This window comes from Takifugu rubripes, chromosome 12 (genome assembly GCF_901000725.2).
Source record: "Takifugu rubripes chromosome 12, fTakRub1.2, whole genome shotgun sequence".
Classification (NCBI taxonomy): Eukaryota; Metazoa; Chordata; class Actinopteri; order Tetraodontiformes; family Tetraodontidae; genus Takifugu; species Takifugu rubripes.
The window spans coordinates 3397975-3419249 of record NC_042296.1 but is presented as its reverse complement, the minus strand read 5'-3'; positions in this window follow the sequence as shown (position 1 = coordinate 3419249).

Here is a 21275-nt window from a genome sequence, read left to right as displayed (position 1 = left end):
AATAGTCCGACCCAACACAATGTAGAAGTAGGACAAAAAATGCAAAAGAAAGAGAGCTAACTGCTCTGAGGAGCCCAAATGTATGCTTCTTCAGCACCAATAATGATGGAAAAGGTGCTTATTAGTGTTAAAATGTTAATTTTCGTTGTTTACGCCATTTCCCCCAAACGATAGCTGAAATATTAGCCTCGTTCTGGTCAGATGTTTCAGTAACAGCATTGAAAGTTATTTGTATGAGCACCTCTTTAGTTTTTATTGACATTTGGGCGACATCTGACCGATAGCCTGGGTGTTTTATGTCATGTTGAGGGGCGCTTTTGTGTTTAAAACTGAAGACAGTGGGAATGATGAGGCTTGTTTCACAGAGGTCACTTGGGTCTCTTTGGTGCCGAATAGCCTCATGATGGCAGCATTTGATGACCCTGCATGCAGAGGGCTTTAAACATCGCAGAAAATGAGGTAGCACACGCGGCGGAGTCAATTTTCATCCTGCTGCGGGCTGTGATCTGTATGTTTGCCCATGTGTCATTAGTGGAGGCTGTGACTAATTGTGTTGCTATTGTTGAGTTGTCAGCCACTCATGGAGGGCTACTTGTTTGCATATTGTTAATTTCCCCCCCTCGCCGCGCATCCCTGTGTGCTCCTACCTCAAGGTGTGCGCGTGTCACGCCGAGCCGAGATGTCCCTGGACTCTGTCGCTTGATTTGACAGGCCTGCTGACACTGTAGCATTTAGCCACGAGTGTGCGTAGGCGTGCCTGCGCGCGCGTGCGGGTATGAGTGACAAGGTGTGACACACTAGCATTTGTCTTGTAAATGCCAGAACAGAGAGCTGACACCAAAGGGCAGCGCGAGGGTGAAACAGCAGGATGGGACCAGGTAAAGAGAGGCGGAGGAGAAAAAAAAGGTTTCCCAGCACGTCTGATTGGAATTACTGGAAAGTTGTTGTTGTCCACATCTTCTTTAGTGACTACAGAATGACCTCTGTATTAGCAGCAAGAGACACAGATAGAGGATTCATTTGATTGAAGTTTAAGGCCATTATCTTTGTACTGAGGCGTCCCGCAAGGTGCGCTTCTGGGACACCCGTATTTGAATAGAGCTAGTGGACCAGAGCAAGAATGAAGATACTGTGTCAGGACAAATGAAAAGTATTCATGTACAAATGAATAAAAAGGTCACAAAATAAACCCAAGAAGAGATTTAGACAAGAAAAATACAAAAAAATAACCAAAAAATGCAACACCTCAATTTTAGGGTCACCTGACATTTTTCCAGGGCTGGGGTGGCTTCTCCAGTGATACAGAAGTTGTTGGTTCAATCCCAGGCCTCTGCAGAGCACGTCAGGGTTCCTGAACCATTTACAGACACACACACACATACAGATGTGTGCTTGTATATCAAGGGTTTTTGATTTTTATATATAATTTAAAGAACATATTTATTTTATTGGAAATAATCTGTAGACGTCTCAGAAGTACTTTCAGTTTCTTTTTTGTTTAAATAAAGAATCAAATCTGAATAATGTGTGTTTTTGATGGATTATGGAGGTATTAAACTGTCTTTTTAGTGCTAAGCACTAACATACGTGTCACGATGGTGTAGTGAAAGATTTATAGAAAAAATAATAAAAACATCGGTTCAAAGACGGTCATTGTCTCTCCGCTCGGCTATATCCAAGTGTGTGTTTCTTGGTCTCACACACACAACCACACACACACACGACAAAGCAAATCCGGCGGGTCAAAAGTGCCGCCGAGTGGATGATTTTCATCCCCGCAGCTGCCACTCCAGCGGCACGTGACAACAGAGTCATTGTCAGCAGGACGATGTTGGACTGTCCTCTGGTGTCCACTGGACAGCTCCGGCGTTGGAAGAATGATACGACGGATCTTTATTCCTGACACCAGCCATGTTGCGGGGAGGGATTACGCCGTTTGGATGATGTCAACGTTAAGTTTTAAGTTACTTCTAGCTTTGATCCCTGGCTTTTGGTGACCGCTGTAATAACTTAGACTTTTAAAGACTCATCACGCCGGGTCTTAGAGCATCATTCTAACAGCTGAACACTGCAAATGCTGCCGCAGGCTAAACTACCAAAGCTCACAAGTGTGTAAATCCTAGCTTCGCTCGGTGAAACATAAATAAATTACAGTGTTTGATGAAGCAATTACATCCTTTTTTCATTAAAATTGGGTTGTATTAAGTTCCCAGTGAGCTCACGTGTATATAAGAGTGTTTTTGTGGGTTTTTTTCCCCGTGGTTGTATGTGTTCTGGTAATTCACAACAGAAAAAGGTCAAACCTGAAAAAATGATGTAAACGCATCGATTTAGATGGCCTTACGCAGCAGTTTCTGTCAGACGTGGCTGAACACAAAGCTGTGGATTCATATTTTCGCTCCACTGAAGTTGAAAGAAGTTCGAGAGACTTTGGAGGTTTTTTTTTTTTTACCCCCGCCTTGTCAATAATACTGCCTGGAAGCCAAGATGTCTCGGTCCCGCTCATTAAAACATATTAATTCTCCTCCATCATGTCTGAGGCCAAGTCTCATTAAAATATAATGGTACTCCAGTCATGCAGGGACTGCTGTCGCCGCCCAACTCTGGATTTATTTCCCTCCTGCAACAAAAATGTGTTCAGTAAAACAACAAATCTGTTTTTCACGGTATTTGTCATGGCAACCGTCGTTCGGGGTCGGTGTTAAATACATAGATATGGTTCATTCCCACTCGCTTTATGTACTAAACAGATGTGCGTTTTAAAAGCCTGGGGTGAATTCTGCCTCTTGTAGTAGAATGGGTTTGGAATCAGGACAAGGAATTAATGTCAAGCATTGTGTCCACTAGAGGGCGCTTTTAGTTAAGAAGGAGCTGAAACAAAAGAAAAGACAGATGGACAAATCCAATAATGGGAGTAATCGCATAATTCTAATAATCGGATTTGATGAGTTTACATGTGATTTGTACTGTTTGCTGAACTAACATGCGAGTTAAAAAAGCAGTAAAGGCTCTGACAATTTTCCTCTGCTGCGTGCTGGCTTCGTTCACCTTTGTCTTCTGCCATGTACCTCCCACCTGCCGCAGTCACACCTAACCTCAGTGGCTCCGCCTCCCCACGCTCGTACAATGGTTTATCTTGGACTTGAATTTTACCTGCTGTTTTGCCACCTTGCTGCCTTATTTTCTGCTCTACAGTACGTTCTGACTGAATTTACATTTGCTAGCCTGTCAGTACTTCCTGTGACAGACATGTACCAGTGCGGCAGAGCTTTGTGAACCCTCACACGCATTTGTGATGTCTTCCGGAGAGTGCGCATCACACCTGACGGCGTACCCAAGCGCCATCAGGGACACTTTGCCAAACAAGAAGAAAAAAGAATCCCACCTTTCACTGAATCTCTGCCTGTTTCGCTGAAAACAAAGGCTGGTTTATGACCGTCTTTAGCTCTGAAAGCTTTTGCGTACCCGGCTTTAACTTAACTCTTATATATTCCATATGTTCAACGGCTGAATCCTGTCAAGCGGCTTGACCTGGATCCGTCCCCAAGACACAGCGCTGATTGTTTAAAAGTCCCAGATGTGCACGTTTTCACTCAGTCATCAGTTTAAACTGGGAGAAAAGAGATGTCAGTGCGCGCCAGAGTTTTGAGCGTGGAGAAGAGAAGATAAGGAGAGTGTGCACGTCGGCCAGGCTGGGATGCTCGTATTCAGCTACTGGCAGCGCTCAGGAGGAGCTGCTGGACGATGATGCGTTCACCGTGCATTGGCCAGGGATGCGCTGGTCCTGTCACCAGCCGAGAGAGTCAGTCCTGGATTTCTCTGCAGTGTCTCACACTTTGGAGCTGACGCCGGGGTTTTGTCTGATTTAAGACCCCGGGTCAGGGATTCAGGAAGGGGCTGCTTATTCTCCAATAACTCCACAACATGTGGAATATACCACTAACCACGGTGCTCAATCCCAAGGCTACACACTTGAGTCACCAACTCATACACCCGCTGATTAAATTCAGGAGAGTTCAATCATTCTACTGAAGTACAATCTACTGAAATTCACTGGAATTTAGCCGTTCACAAACTTTCCACAAACTTTCCACACATCTGCATGTGTCTGCGTTGACAGAGAACATCGGTCGGCGACAATTATGTCGCGCACTTAAATCTGTCAGACTTTATTTTTCATCAGAGGCCCCAGCTCCTCAAACACACACACACACACACACACACACACACACACACACACACACACACACGAGGGAGTAATGGAGGAAAACCTCTTATCTCCAACTCTGTGGCTTCCCTCGCTGCAGATTCTTGTGGTGCCTGTGTGTGTGTGTGTGTGTGTGTGTGTGTGTGTGTGTGTAAGTGGGTGTGTGTGAAATGTCCATGTCAGACAACAAAGTCATTTTATATGTGTGTCTTTGTGAGCATCGTGTGTGTATGCGTGTTTTCTAATGTGGTTTTGTTCAACATAAAAACAAGCCTTTAACTTTTACAGAGAAAATCCTCAAATCCCCAAATGGATTGATAATTGCAAACAGGACGCTGCTGATAGTGTGTGCGTGCGTGTGTGTCCTTGTTTTTGTTACATATTAAGTACTAAAATACTTACTCTACTAGCAAAGTGAGGACATTTGAGAGGAATCAGGACATTTTGGCAGGTTTCCAAAACTTCAAAGGCCTGCTTCAGGGTTAAGACATGGTTTTAAGGTCGAAGCAAGAATCTGGTTTAGGTTAGGCTTAAGGTTACAAGTTTGGTTAGGATGGTCAGGGTTAAGTTAAGGAGCTTGGTCACGATTTGTCTGTAAAAGGTAGAAATACGAGAATGGGTGTGTGCCTACCTGAATGTGTTTTGAGGGAAAAAAATAATTACAAATTTCTGTCCCAGCTCAAAAAAGGCAGATTTAGATTGTGCCTAGAAACAACAGAGATGTTCATAAAATAGAAAGAAAATGACAAGCGAACAGAGACACGCATATTTTCATAGAGAGTAAAGCACAACGTTGCTTTTAGAGGAAAAATATTGGATCGCTGCAACTGGAAGGATTCCCTCTTTCCCCCCAAAGCTCCTGTCTGGGTGATTAAAACAGTTCTATAGCATTTGACTGCTAATCTGAGCCAAAAAGCAAATATTTGCATACGTGCAGACTTAATCTGGTGACTTTGTCAGTTCTTATGCCGTTTTGATTCAATTGTGTGAGGCGACGCCACATTCAGAACAGCTTAGGAAATATTTTTGATTTCTCAGAGCCATGCCAAGAACCGTTTTTGATATGAAAATAAAGCGAGGGAGAGAAAGAAAGAAAGACTGGGGAGAGAGAGAGACTGAGAATGGCAGAGAGAGCTACGGAGGCAGTGAGAGAGGAGAGAGAAGGGGGCTTACTTAAAGTCATGCTGCTGAATTAGCAGAGTTTTGGACCAGTGGCAGTATCATGAAACCTATAATAGTAATAACGATGTGTGGGTATGTTTGTGTGTGTGTGTGTGTGTGTGTGTGTGGGTGTGTGTGTGTGTGGGGGGGGTGCGTGTGTGTGTTTTACTTGTTCTTTTCTGCCACTAGAGGCAGCAATGGCTCACACTTTCTTTCACACAGCCCCATTTTTCCCTCTTACACACTCCCGCACGCAAAATCCATCAAGTGTGCCAAAGATGCTTAAGGCCGTAACATCACTCTTGTTCCTCATGATGGAACACTCAACAACTCTGTCTCCTTCTCTGTTTTATTGTCTCATTTTTGCTCCGTAATTCTCCCGTTTGCCACCTCTCCCTCTCTTCATCTTGCTTCCTCACGTCCGTTCGCCCTAAATCTCCACTTTTCCCTCTTCAATTTTCCTTCTCAGTGCACGTGCCTGCACACACACGCACGAACGCACGCACACACACACACACACACACACACACACACACACACACACACACAGATTCAGCTGTAGTGATCCATCATAAAGAGGTTGATCTGCATTATTTAAACGTCTCGGTGACATCATCAACATCACCCCTAATAAGGTCATCTTTGTGTGTGTGTGTGTGTGGGGGGGGGGACAAAAGCTTTTGCTTGGATGTGAACATGAAACATGAGGTTTGGATCAAACACATAAAGGCAGATTTCCGTCCATCATCATCCATTAATATTTGTCATTGTACTATAAAAGTTAAGGGTCTAGACGGTTCTTTTGGCGTGACAGTAATTGACTTCCAATTTTACGCCTACTAATGGAATAATGTTAATTGATAAAGCTTCAGAATCCTAATGGAAAACACAGGCTACATTAGTATGTTAATAAACTAGCGGCTGTTAGCACCAAGGTGTCCTTCTGTGTATTTTATAATGTGAATAAAAGGAAATAAAGCAGCATGTGGGATGTTTTCTCCAGTCTCTGTTAAACAGAACCAGTGCAGGCCGACATGAGCTGCATCTGGGTCACATTTAAACAGGAAAAAAGGATAGTTTATTCCAGATAATGTGTGTTTAGTCACAATTAAAAGGTGCCAGTCCTGAAGGGAACGTTAGTTTTTTCTGCCTGAAAGGTTTTTGAAAATGTCAGTGTTGTTTTTATTACTGAGAGAAAATTAACATGTGAGCTGTTCTCTTGTCAGGTAATCAAATAAAACGGAAATAAGAGAGACGAGACTGAGAGGAAGCAGAGACTGTGGAAAAGTTACCTGGGAAATCAGAAAAAAGTGGTGTTTTTCTGTTGAGTTGTGCAGGAGAGAACCATGGGATTGATTTCTGGATGACAGTCTGTCAACAAGGCCAACCGGAGAGTGTAAACAGAGGTGGCGTGAAAACGGTAACCCCCGGAAACAATGACCAGAGAAGTGTTGTTGTAGCGCTGATGCGTTCACATGCTGACAGGAAGGACGGAATCATCGCTTTCTATCGGATCTGTGTTGTTTCAGGACTCTTTTTCTCCTCCCAAGACCAATTCATGGGCAGTTTGGGAGGAATAAAACTTTACAGCCATCCGCGTCTCAAATCTGAAGGGTCCAGCTGCAAAGAGTGCCTTCATTTCTGGCAGCTAATTTACCGCACACGTGACTCCAGACACTAAAAATATCATTTTTAATGACCCATAACCCCAACCCTAACTCTGACCCAGCAGGTGAACAAAGTCCACGTGGTGCAGTATTTTATTTACATGTAATATTTAACACTCTGAACAATAGGATTTTTTTTACATTTCTGGAGATCTGTAAAGCTCTTTAACTTGAAAACAGATCATTATATATCCACGATGGCTCCCAGTAATGAACTGACCGGGCTGCTGGTTGTAGCCGGAGCCGATGGAAGGGGCCTGAACTGTGTGTGTTTTTTCCCAGGAACGGCGCTGAAAGCGTCCAGAATGGAATTGAAACCATTAAAAGTGGAGACTGAATATTGACAACATGTAAACCACTGAGAGGAAAACATTTTTTCCCCCTTTTCTTTATGGGAAACAAGACCATTAAAAGAGTCAAAAATGGATCGACCACAGCAGACTAGCTTCTTTACCCCAGCTGCCTCCTCTAAATTAGCTTTTTTCCCTCTTCTGTCTTTAAATCTGTGTCTCTTTTATGTTCCAAGCTGCTGCGCTAAATATTCTCTGCCTTTGTTTCTCTTCTTTATGGAGTTATCTGACCTCCATTCCAAACTCGCCCTTTATTTACAGCATTTATGGTAATGAATATGGATTTTTCCTGCCAAGAAAGAACATCTGAAAATCACAACGAGCTGTAAATGCATGGAAGCACAGGAGAATTTGAGTGAATGAAATAAGCAGCCATACATTTAAAAAAAAGGTTTTTATTTTTTTTAATAAATAAAATAAAATGATTATTCAAAGAATGAGACTGATTGGATTAGAGGAAATATATGTTCCTATGAAAACATTTAAGATGGTGCATTCAATGAAAACACGACGGCAACGGAGGGAGGAGAATCATTTCTGCTCAATTTCACAGTGACGGTAATCATGTGTATGCGAATAAAAAGTGTGTGTGTGTGTGTGTGTGTGTGTGTGTGTGTGTGTGTGTGTGTGTGTGAGAGAGAGAGAGAGAGAGAGAGAGCTGGCATGTTACCTGCAACACCCCACTCATCAAGGAGTGGAAAATCCATCTGGATCATACACGCATAATGACGTCACACACACACACACACACACACACACCAATATATTTCATGCTTCTTTGCTATTTTTTGCTAAACTCATTGAACTGGGAGGGAGGAGGAAAGAAGGGAGGGGAGACGGGTAAATTAGAGAGATTAGAAAGAGAAAGAGTCAAAAAAAGAAAGACGACCGACGTAGAAGAAAAGAGAAACTACTGCAAGTTTCACCACGCACACACACCCAGTCGGGGACAGACACACACAGCTTCTGATATGTAGACATCAAATTATAGCACGCAGGTACAACTAATCTATATGTGTGTGTTTGTGTGTGGGTGTGTGTGGAGAGAGAGAGCGACTGGAGTGTGTATGTGTGTGTGCAGAGGGGAGGGAGGTGTGTTCTGGCAAGACATGGTAGTCATTTCCTTTCTAGACTCAACATCTCTCACACACACACACACACACACACACACACACACACACACAGGGAACGTTGGAATATCATTACGGTAAGAGCTGTTCTGAACAGGCCCTGGACACAAGCGGCCCTTTGTTCGTTTACAGACACACATGCAGGCATTTGCACACGCACGCACACACATACACACACATACATGGGACAGACCCAGACCTTACATATTGCCAATATAATTACAGCTATTACATCTGATTCAAATATAACTCACCCCCACCTCTCTCTCTTATTCTTATACCTTAGTACTGATGGAACTGTGTGTGTGTGTGTGTGTGTGTGTGTGTGTGTGTGTGTGTGTGTGTGTGTGTGGTGGCATAATGCTATATAAACATTACCTCAACTATAAGCGGTAACTGCTCTGGCCCAAATTCTGTGTGTGTGTGTGTGTGTGTGTGTGTGTGTGTGTGTGTGTGTGTGTGTGTTTTAACTTAATGACCTGTACAGTCACTTTTTTGTGTGCAGTTTTTTCCTTTAAAAACAGGGGGAGCTCTCTCTCTCCACCTCTCTCTCTCCCTCCATCAGATCCAGTGATGCCACCGGTCGCTTCCCCTCCACCTTCCTTGTCATCCCGCTGATTGTTGGATTGTTGTACTGCGGATTTCATTCCTGGAAATGTCCTGATGTTGATGAGCGGAGAAGTGCAAGATCACACAGCAGCGTCGGTGGCGTGCACGTGTCCACCCCGCCGCCGGCACATAAACTGAAACTTTTGCCTTCTGCGTAAACCCCGCATTGAACAATTTCCCAGGCCTTCAGGAAATAAAAAAACCCTTGCAGTCATCAAAAGGAGGGATGAGATTAAACAGTCTCAGGCCCACAATCCCAAAAACATTTGCTTCATCGGGGATTTGCCAAGTAGCAGCCGCGCCGTCGGAAGGCTGCTTCCAGAAGGCCACGCATGCGTGTTGCTACATCTGAAGTTACTGCTTCAACAGCTCCCTTCTCTCTCCGTTTATCCATCACTTCCTGCCGACGGATCTAAACACCAGCATGGAAATAGAAACTAGCGCTGCGAATGCGCCGCGTACCCACATAAACCTCTGTTACAATCCGCCCATAGGGTCGTTAATTATTTATTTTGACCTACGTTAGGAACATTGGAGTCGGCGTTTGCCGTGATTTAAGTGTTCCTTGACGGTGGGGTTGCCTTCAGGATGATTGTTGAATGCCGGAATAATTAAAAGAGGGAATTTTTAATCTTTTGCTTCCTTTGTTCTTGGATTAGTTTGAGTGACTGAAGCGTATATTGAAACAAACTGTTTTCACAAGGGAACGATGCCACGTGGAAATGGCTGAGCTGCTGTTGTGCCGTGTTTAACACAGGCACAACACGGCAAGAAGGTTATGAGTTCAAATCTCCTGGAAGCCGGACGTTTTTCTGTGAGACGGTGTTGGAGGGAGAGGTGAATGGGGGTGCTACCCCTAACCCTAGCCCTGTGATGAGATGGTAGCTGGTCCAGCGAGCATCCTGCCCCTCCCCCAGGGCAGTTAGAATGGATCCCAGTGACCCCCCCAACAACCGCGCTAAAGGCTAGCATCAAAGAGGGTGGATGGATGGATGTTTAAATGTTTAAGTAATTGCGTTTTGTATCGTCTAATACCTTATTTTTGGTATTCTAGTTCAGTTCTAAACCGGCTCAGAATGGCACGCTTTCATTTGAAGCCTGGGTCTTCTCAGGGTTTCTTCCTGTTGAAGTCACTTGAAGTTGGGCAATAAATATCATGTTTAGAATGGTTTTAATGAGACCTGGCGTTGTGTTAATGACCAGAGGAGCTGAGATGCTTCTGGATCAGCCCTATTGTTCACCATGACCGTGATTCCAGTGCTTGTGAGCTCACTTAATTAGGAAAGTGATTAGCTCATTTACTAATCACAACTTGTGGAGACGTGCACGAACGGCTTCCCAGCTGGAGGCACAAACGCAGTCTGTGTGCTTGGAAGCAGCACAGCAGGGGGCTGATGGGAAGCAATCAAACCTGCTTCAACTTTCTGTTTTTAAAAGATTACGAGGCCGACATGAGGTGGAATCTGCCCCAGACGGATGCTTCCTGGTTAGAAGGCTGTGTGTCGGCCTCGGTTACGGAGGGGAACAACAATCTTTAACTGGTCTTTCACCAGTGGGAGTGCTAACTGGTTTAACTGGTGTCCTCGTAAACTGGTGGAAATGATTAATACCATCTATTTTTTCGGGATCATTTTAAAATCCAAAGGTCTAATTCAACAGAAGAGTGCTAAAAAAATAAAAGCAAATTATGGGATGACTGTTGACCTTTGTAAAAGTAATTTAATATTTAATATTTATTTTTCGGCATCCCTGATTCGTTCCATTCCTAAACGGCATGTCGGTTTGTGTGTAGGTTATTGTACTTGCTATATATTGAGAACCAAGATATTCATTCTACTAGCAAAGTGAGGACATTTTTGGGGTTTAAGGACATTTTGGTTGGTCCTCAAAATGTCAAAGGGCTGTTTGAAGCTTGGTTTTAAGGGTGAGGATAGAAATGAGTTTAGGTCAGGGTTGGGATGGTTGGGATTAGGGTGAGCAGCGGGGGAATGCAATATTTCTATGAAGGTCCTCACAAAGATAGCAGTCCAAGGATGCGTGCGTGCAGATTTTTTAAGGCATTCATTTTTTAAGGCATTCAATTGTTGCTTTTAGGCTAATTATAACCTGATAATGGTCATTACTACTCTCGCTTTCACAGTGCAGCTGCTAATCACATCTTCCCACAGAACTAAGGTGAGCCCGGACTGGTCTCTGCACAGCCATTTAACCAGTCAGTTAATAATCAGTCAGTCAGATATTCCTGTCAATCCAGAAAGCTCTAATCAGCCGGTCAGCTGGTCAGGCCGAGAAACAGTGAACCAGACAGAACACCTGATAAGAGAGCAGAAAGAATCCCTTTTCCCCCTCCTGTCCACTCCTCCTCATTTAATCCTTATGTGTGTGTGTGTGTGTGTGTTTGTGTGTGTGTGTGTGTGTGTGTGTGTGTGTGTGTGTGTGTGTGTGTGTGTGTGTGTGTGTGTGTGTGCGCGCGTGCGTGTGTGTGTGTGTGTGACAAACACAAACATTAGTATTCGGTTCTTTGCTGCACTCAGAGAAACGTCCATTAGCGCTCTGGAAGCTCTCAGACTAATTATGAATATAAATTCATGGCTGTTGTCAAACCTGGTTGCTCATATGCAGAAAAGTCATTTTGTTCCAGGCTCTGAACCAAAACACTTTACTTAATGCAGCTGAACTGCTGTAAGATGTCAGTAATACATGTTTTACCCTCCCTTCTTTAAGAAATGATTCTGCAAAGGTGTGTTTAGCAGCATGTGCAGCGTTGGGGCTAATTAAATGCTGCATAATTCAGCTTTGTTTTTATATATGACAAATCAAAAAACCACAATAATGAGTCCCGTCTCAGCAGCTGTTTTGGCCACAGATGTGATTCACTCACGAACGCAAGAAAAAGTAACAAAGTAAAGCAGTTTGGGCTCCATAAAGCATTGGGTTTCATATTTCTATCACCTGCTTCTATATATTCTATTATATATCTTTTATCATTATATCTATATATATTATTTGACTGCTGACTATTTGATGCTATATAGTCCAATATTTGAAAATATGTAAACTGTGATTGGTTTCAGTTAATACCTCTAGGATGCAGGAGGACGGTAAAGGACATGTGACCACGACCTTTGCTGATGTCACTCCGGCTGCATTTTTGCTGATTAATGCTTTGATTCACACTTTTTTAAGAAGATGTGCTTTGTTGTTCTGTGAACTCTTTGCTAATCAAGGCTGCAGATGAAGTGTGCAACGTTTGTCCCATGATAGGAGATATCCTCTCAACAGAATATGGATTTCTTTGGGACTGTGGGAGGATGTTTTTGCTTTTCTCTTCCTTTATCCAGCCACACATCAGCAGGAAGGTGCCCCAATATCAACATGGACCTGCTCTAGGTTCCGTCCTGTTAAAAGGGAGGTTTTCAGGCTACTGTTGATTGTTTGGGGGTCAGACAGACCCCCAAATAGACCATTACTACTCCAGGGTTAGAGTTGAGCCTCACTATGCTAACCGGTACAGGTGAGTTAGCATCAATAACTGTCTACCTGTTCAAGGGCAGACGGCCACTTGTTTTTTGAGTTATTGTTCACACTCCTGAGCTAAACGCCATCAAATGTACATCAGGGGTCTGCTGGGCCAGGACACCAACACTAGATTAGTGACCCAAACTTTTGGATATCACGTATGAGAGGAGCAACAGCAACATGTTTGAGTAATGGCCCCTTAAATACGACTTTACCGGTCTCAATAACATGTCGATGACAGAAGCATAAAGAAGCATTAAGCCACATAAATCCTGGTTAACGGCACCATTTATTTCAACTATATGTGAGGGACAGATCGTCATGAGGGCAGAATAGAGAGACGGTAGAGGTCATAATTGGACCGTAAAGATTATAGTTAGCAGTAAATGGTCCATATGAAGCGGTGACTCGGCAGTTTCTGGTCTGCGTGATGAAAAACCCCCATGCCTCTCACGGATGGAGGAGCAGAACGAAAGGTCAGAGCAGAGTCAGCTGCGAGGAGCTGCCTGGGTGGCTTCAGGAAGTTTGCACGGCTTCCCTCCAGCTTCTGTATCTCGCCCTTTCCTGGAGGTGAGAGACGGAACCTCTAAAAATCCCGTCGTCGCCGTTCCATGTCGGAAAAGTCACGACCCCGTCGCAAATGTCGGTTTAGGCACTCCCTATATAAAAATGTCCTCATTCGATGGATATGTAACCACTTTTGTTAAATGTAGGGATGAACAATACCGTTGCAACAAACAACTTCCTGTTTGTCTTATCTAATCAACAGAACAAGCAGCAACTGCTTTCTTACTCTTCTTTGCAGTGGAGTTAGCTGCAATCTGTGTTAAATAAACCGTCTTTCCACATTTTTGTTGAACATTTAATGAGGCATTAGAGGTAAAATGAGTAAGAACTCAACCTTGTGGGTCAGTGAGTGAGAGGCTACAGCTATGTTAGCATTTAGCATCGCGCCAAGCCGAGAAAAGTTCTGCAAAAAGGTGAAATACTTCCAAATGGGGCGATTGGTGTGGCTGTGGCACTGACCGGCCATGTTTCCATCTAAAGCTTCCTAACTGCTGCACACATTTATTTCCCCGTCCTCCACACCTCTCTCCCCGTCTTCCCCTGCCTTCATCTGCCTGTGTCTCACTCCTCTCTCGCCTCCTCTTCCTCTTCTCACATATGTTGTGAATCAGAGCAGCGGTCCGCGGGGAGCCCTGAATATTATCTGAAAAATTTTCATTCCTCATCTCGGCTGCTAGTTTCACCCTCAATTTGTTGCCCAGAGCCAAAAGGCAACATGGGATTTACAAAACGTGCGCGCGCTGCAGAAAATGCGATTAGAGGCTATCCATCTCGCTTCCCATCCTCTCGCTCCTTATCCAAGGCAACGCGGGAACGGCGAGGACGTGCTCGCCCCTCAGACTGTTGTGTGTCTCCTCTCACTCATTTTCCTCACCACTGTTTTTACTTCCCCTTCAATTTCTTTCAATCCATTTTTCCCCTTCACTTGTCTTGTTCCGAGTTATCGCCCCTCCTGTCGCCACTTCAGCGTCTGCCTTCCCCCGCCGTCTCTATTTCGCTCCCTCGTGCTCAGAGGCAATTCTCCCGCTCCTCTCCGGAGCCTTTTTCATCGCTATTTTTCATCCCCTTTTTCTCCCTCTCTGACTTTCCCTCACACATTTGTGGCTCATATTGATATTCACAAATTCAGCCGGCTTATCGGGGCAATATGATCAGATTTCGGTGGGTTAATGGAAGAGGGTAAACAACACAGCCATCAAAGAGAAAAGTTAAGAGGAAGGAAAGAGAAGTGATGAAACAGAACATTTCATACATGTGTACACCACACAGGGGGCTTAATTATCATGAATGAAGAACCCAATAACAAGATTAAAAATGGACTGAGGCAGAGTGCACGGCGGGATCATGGGGGAAATAACCTGCTTTTTGTTGTGTCAGAACCAGAAGCTGCGTTCTACAAACTTAATAAATGATCGTTTTCATTGTTACCTCCACAAAGGAGGTTATGGGATGGTGTTTGCCTTATTTTTTGGCAAAATAGCTCAAAAACCTTCAGGAAAAAGGTTCCTGAAATTTTCAGGAAAATGTTGAAAATGGGCCATAAAAGAGCTGAAGAAATGCTGGAAATGTTCCAGATGAGTTCTGATCTTCTTTTATCTTCTTTGATCATAAAGGAACCTATGAACAGTATGTACGACATTACAGATGTGGGGAAATCACCTGCTCAGAGGAGGTCTGCGCTCTCCACAGGATTTTTCTAGTTATTACTCAAATGAAGACTTTCGGCAAAGGTGTGAATCACTGTGGGAAAAGGCCGACTCGCCACTGCGGTGTGACTTAAACCTGAGGTGCTGGGGTCTCCCCCCGCTTGAAGCGCCCTCTAAACTCTCCCGAGAGGCAATTTAGAGTCTCCAGCTGCTCTCATCTGCCTGTTCATGGAAGAAACTGGCCACTTAAGAAACACACAAACTCCACCGTCGAGATCAAACCCCCAAACCCGCCAGGAGGCGACGGTTCAGACCCCCCCCCCCAAACCTAAACAAGGAAAAACCAAATCCAATTTCTGCCCAGCCGTCAATCCGCCAGCATCACAGGCGTACCCACACCCGTCCCATCTGCAGCGTATGAAAAAAGTGATGTCATTCGAGGAACGAGGGACGGGGAAGAAAGGAGGAGGGCGCTCGCACCGAGAGGGACGATAAATGAACATCATGTGTGTTCAAAGATAGTTTACTAGCATGACATCAGCTCCGATGATGGATGAGTGTGGTTTCGGCACAAAAATGTCTTTGTGCGTCTTCTGCATGCACAACTAGCAAAGTCTGCTATGTGAACATACAGATGCGCGCCATTGTTTCAGAAAAGAGATCTTATGTCCACGTCTTTTAGAGGATCGCATGATATCGAGACCCCCCACCCCCCATCTCATTGGTCGCACACTCCGATACAAGATGTCCCCTCATTGGCCTTTGACCTCTCACCTGTACGCTTCTTAACATGTCCTTTCTCCCAAAATATCCGCGCAAAAGCACCTTCTTTCAGCCAAAAAACCTTCATTTAGAACCTTCATTCACTTGATTTAAATGTGTAACCAAGGTTTTCACAAAATTGAAAGTCTCAAAAATAAACCGTGATGTAATATCGTAACCACAAAATCCCTTAAAAAGACGGGATTTTCAAAATAAAGGTCATGTTGACTCTCAGAAGTAGGAGAAGGAGAATCCTTCATCAAAACACTGCTGAGGTACCCCTGAGCAAGGTTCCAAACCCACAAATGCTCAGATAGGGCCCTGAGATGAACTGGTGACTCAGCCCAGGTGGGACCTGCCTTCTCGTGAGCCTGAAAGGAACAAAGCAGTTCTGGACCCTGAAGACTGGTCCTATATGAGCATCTCTTCCTTGCTCAAGGGCACCTCAGCAGTGCTCTACAATCAGAACACCTGTGTTTTGCCCCCACTGGGGCTTGAACCGAAAGCCCTTCACTTCTCAGCCCTTTCAAGTTTATTGAAAGTCCCAAAAACAGAAGCCACATTTTCCCCAGGAGTCTCCCCCGATTTCACTTAATTAAAAAAATAGCATAGAATCTGCTGCTTCTTGCTGTGTTTGCCAAAAATCAAGCTGGTAAAACAGCATTTTCTCATATTGTTGGTGGAATCGTTCTTATTGCTAATCAATAAACAGCAGCCTCCTCTCTTCAGAGCTAATGGCCCATCGATTTCAGTCTTCTCAAGCTTCAAAAACACCAGAGAAGTAATAATTCGTCCCGCCCTCCGCCCTGGAAGTTGGAGTCAGCCGCTGTCGTATATCTCAACACGAGCTCGGAGATTATCTGAGAGAGATTTTCCATGAAACTGAATTCAGTTTCGCCATCGTGCCAAGACTTCTAATGAGGAAAATATGTGCTGAGACACCCCCCCCAAAACCACCGCCACCCACCCAAATCGACACGGGTGATACCCGCAAATATGAAACAAGCTGTCAGAGATCACAAGGAAAACAAGCCGGGTCTCTTTTCCAGAGAATTGGCCCTTTGGAATCCAATCGTTCCAATTGAGTCCATAATGTGGGGATTAATGAAGCTTTTGGGTGTGTTGTCAGTCCCTCAGATAAACTGTACTCTTGGATCTGCTCCACCAGGACCGGCTTCGATAGCAGCGAGTAAATGTAGATGCTGGTGGAGCGTAGACAGTTGGCACCAGGCGGCAGAGGACAGGGATGGGGGGGGGGGGCTGTGGTTTTTCCTCTCGTGGATATATAATCACTTTAAGAGAAAGTTCAGTTTTGCTTCGATGCGCAATCATGTTTGTAATCCGTCGCTCCCTCTCTCTCGGTGTTTGATGTGGTGGCACCCTGGCATTGTCCTCTGTGTTGTGCCAGGGCGCAGGGGCGGACGGGGGGGTGACGGGACGGAGTCAGATGAAGGAACGGCACCGCTGCATTCATGTGGCGGGAGGCCACAGAAAAGTCCAAAGTCTGGATATAGATGACAGCCGCGCTGGCAGATCTGGGAATCCCATCAGGACGCAGGGAGGAATGTTGGAGAACGTTCCGTGATGACCTCTGCCAACTTTCTGGAAGGGGCAGCGAGACGCGGGACTGTCTCCATCAGAAACACCAAACATTTCGAATGATTTGATTCTCTTGGTTTACCTTCTGTCAAACGCATGCGTGTGATGTCAATGATAATGTGAAAAAGCGCGAAAACCCCAACGAATAACACATCAATGGAAATAAAGCACGTCTACGATCAATTGTCCGCTAATTCGCCGAAATTGAATTGGAACTTTTAAAACCCTAATAAAACCACAAAGACAAGGAAAAGTTGTAAAAGCCTCAGGGGCCCCAAAATCCAACCCTGGTGTGCAGAAAAGTTACTTTCACACAGTTTAGCCAAGCATCAAAGCTGAGCGCGTTGTTTTAGGAAAACGAACGCAATGCTACGCAAAATTACACGCAAAAAAGGTCACTGAGCATCAGTTTTGGGTCCAAGCAGCTGATCTTCCCTTTGTTTTGTCTTCTTCTATGATTTGCACAGTTTCCTGATTCAGTTGAAGACACGGAACAGGGCGGGCAGCATTCGTCCACTGGAAAGTGAGGTCGTCACATTAGCATTAGCAAATGGTTGTAACAGAGAAAGGAGAAGATTTATTGGGAGCTTTTCTGAATCGATCCCCTGCCCAGAGGCCGCATTGCTGGATTTTTATGGCGTGAATTCAGCCAACTCAAACACGGGAGAGCTGCGAGTAGATTTTTTGCCACGGCCCCTTACCACAGGTGTGCCTTAGAAAATGGACAAACTGGCTGATACGAGAGGTAAAGACAGGTTTAATTCATGAATTAAATCAGGAGTCTGTTTACTTTAGCATAAGATTGGCCAGTTCCGCTTCTGGCCTGATGAGGAGCAAACTTTGAGGCATGTTATGGGAAACACCTGTGTTTATCCAACAATTTCATGACAAAATGGCTGCTGCCTATGGTGACATCACTGTTGGATGTTATTACACGTGCAGCAAGCCACACATATCTCTCCTGGCTGTGTTTTTGTTGCAGAGGGACCATAAAACGCTGCATAATTTGGATTTCTGACATACTGGCTCGATTCCTGGAGGCCTTACTTAAGTCCAAAGTCCAGTTTCTTGAAAACAGAGGTTCTCAGCATAGCAGCGCCACATCAGGAGTGATGGTTTTCTTTTACCAAACATCAAACGGACGGCGCAGCATCGCCCGAACCGCCTCCTCTCTTTCGAAGGTGATCACAGTCTGTGGCGCTAGAGCTTCGTCCGTGGGTCTCCGGGGTCGCGGGGTCCCTCCCAGCTCATTTGTGGAGCAAACAAATGCCCATTCATCTTCTAAACCTCAACAGATTCACCTCAGAGTCATTTTTTTCTAAAACATGGACTTATGTAGGGACTGGATGGACCGGTTTGGCATCCAGGGACAATATTTATCATATAGCAACAGCTCACAGTTTAACTTCCACCCAACACTTGAAAAACAAAGTCATTTTCCCTGCGACGTCCATTTTCTGTCCTTTTTATTGTGCATTACGGAGCATTAAATTCATCTTCTGAAGCATCCAGAGCTTCATTACTCCCTCTGAGGCCAAACAGCTTTATGCTCCTGTTGGGGGAACAAAAGAAATGTCTCTCAAGCTTCCTGGAGGTCACGGATATAAAAATTAAAGTGGACTTCAGGTTGAGAACCAAAGAAAACACAACTTTCTGGAGAACCGTCCAATTAAAACAGCACTTTCACGTCTGTTTAGACTGAAATTTGTTTGACACTGCTCCTCCAACACCCATCAAATGGCATTAATATCACTGCTTTTTAATTGCTTCACACAGTCTCGGCTGAGTTTTGGACTCTGCACTATTCTTTTCAAAAGAAATATAATAACTGCCTTCCAAAAATATTGGAGACAACATTACTCTTTGGCAGCTTTAAAAGATTAAACGACTAGAAAGTTCAGTTGTAATCCAGTTCCCCCCCGGGTCTGGAGGTCGTTTAGCCCAGTCATCCTTTCTCATTTTCTCTGCTTTCAACGCTTGCGCAGATTTTCCTTTTTAACGTTTGGAATAATATATCAGCGATAAAGAGCTCTCCCGGCGCGCTCTTTTGCTCAACAGCAACGTGACACCATCGTGCTGTGTTTGGGGTTTAAGATAGAAAAATGTTCTGCTGGCTTTGAGGCGAAAACGGGAGATCAAAGCAAAGAGTCAAGGCAGGACAAGAAGACCAAAGCAATAGCAGGCAGTGGCTGCTATTGATCAATCACATTGAACAAAACTATCAGCTGTGTTCAATAACTGCAGAGAAGAGCTCGGCGCTGCAACAACAGGAAAAAGGTTCTGTTTGGATCGGTATCATTCAGCACTTGGAGAAAATAGAGAAAGTGGAAAAGTCCACCTGTACTCAGCTCAATGATAAATTCATAAAGCAAGTGTGAAGGAAATAAAGGGCAGAGATGAAAGATTGAAACAGATAGAGGAGGAAAAAGAGAGAGGGAAGAGAGAGAGAGACATAGAGAGAGAGAGAGAGGGAGGGAGGAGAGAGAGATGATTGATGGAGCCAAAAAGCCGATTTCTTGCTTCATCTGATCTGAATTACTATGCAATCAGCAGACACACCTCTACCTACCTTCACACACACACACACACACACACACACACACACACACACACACACACACACACACACACTGCAATCAACACACGGCTATCTCAGAGTATTATTGTGCAATCTTCATCCAGTTTAGTGATCAGCTGCTGTCATCAGCACATGGAGGATACGTATAGTCTCCACACACATACACACACGTGCGCAGTGTTACCTTCACTGTTCGCTAGATTGCAGACATATATCCAATTCCTGGAGGACTTGAAGGGTAATTCCAGGCTGGACCCAGAGTTTGTGTATGATTAGTATGTACCAAAGGTTCTGGAGTTGGTCCAGGTTGCTTCATGCTGATGCAACGCGACGGCCGCGGCAGCATACTAATCCACTGCATCTTTAAGCATCATCAGGCTGAATTTTCAGGAGTTTGCCGCAGGCATTGCAGACTTTTTGAACTTTGCCCTCTCATCTGGCCCACGTCAGAAGCACAGATACAAATGCCCACAGATCCCAGTGAGCAACGGTTGATCCGCTCTGACAAAACACTTTGAAAAAGCGACATTTTAACTCACCTACAAAGATTCACAAAGGAGGAAGTAGAAAAAAAACTGAAAAAGAGCTAAGGAGTTATTCAGAGGAGTTATTTAGTGCTTTGTTTGTCTGTGCGTGTGTGTGTGCAGACATGATTTAGTCAGTTTATCTGGACAACACCAGCAAAGGCGGCGGATGAGTGTGTTGTGGGTGTAATCTAATTGCATTCTAACAACAAAACACACTCTGATGTGCTGATGTGTAACAGAGGCCCTTCAGTGCCTGTGGACGTCAGGGCTGCATTAACCTCAGAGCGTAACATGGAAAAACTCTTTTTCTGTGATATTTATGCTCCGCGTGTTGATCAGAATCAAATTTACTGACCCGATCCACATCCGCTTCATAAGGCGACAAAGACTCGCGAAGCGCCGCTGCGTCGTGAAGGGGTGGACGAGGAGAAAGGTCTCAGAGCCGTGAGATATCGAGCATTTAGTAGATTGCGATAATACAAATGAGGCCAGATTCGAGTCGAGCCTTCTCCCCCAGCAAGGATCCACAAATCTGCTTGAGTGAGGAACAAGAGCACGGGCGTGGAAACATGCAGCTTCCCCGCCAGGGAATGACTTATGGTAATATAAAGGCTTCCTGGGAAAATGCATGCAAATGCACACGGGTGCCGTACAGGTATGAGTTATTAGCAACCTAACGTTAGCGAAACGTCGTCCTTTTTCCTTTTTTTTTGTTCTTTGCTGCGCGAGAGTTTGTTGCTTTGAATTATGACCCGTGTAGAACAATCCATCCAGGCCGGCTTTGTTCACCATCCTCGCTCCTCGTCCCGCCGCCTGCGTCCCCCTCCTTTCCGCCTTCCTCCCTCGCTCCGACTCATCCTTCATCTCTCCGCATTGCCTGATCGTCCTAATCAGTTATGATTTATGGTGACGCACACGTGCGACTCACCGGCCGGTGCGCGCGCGCCAATCGT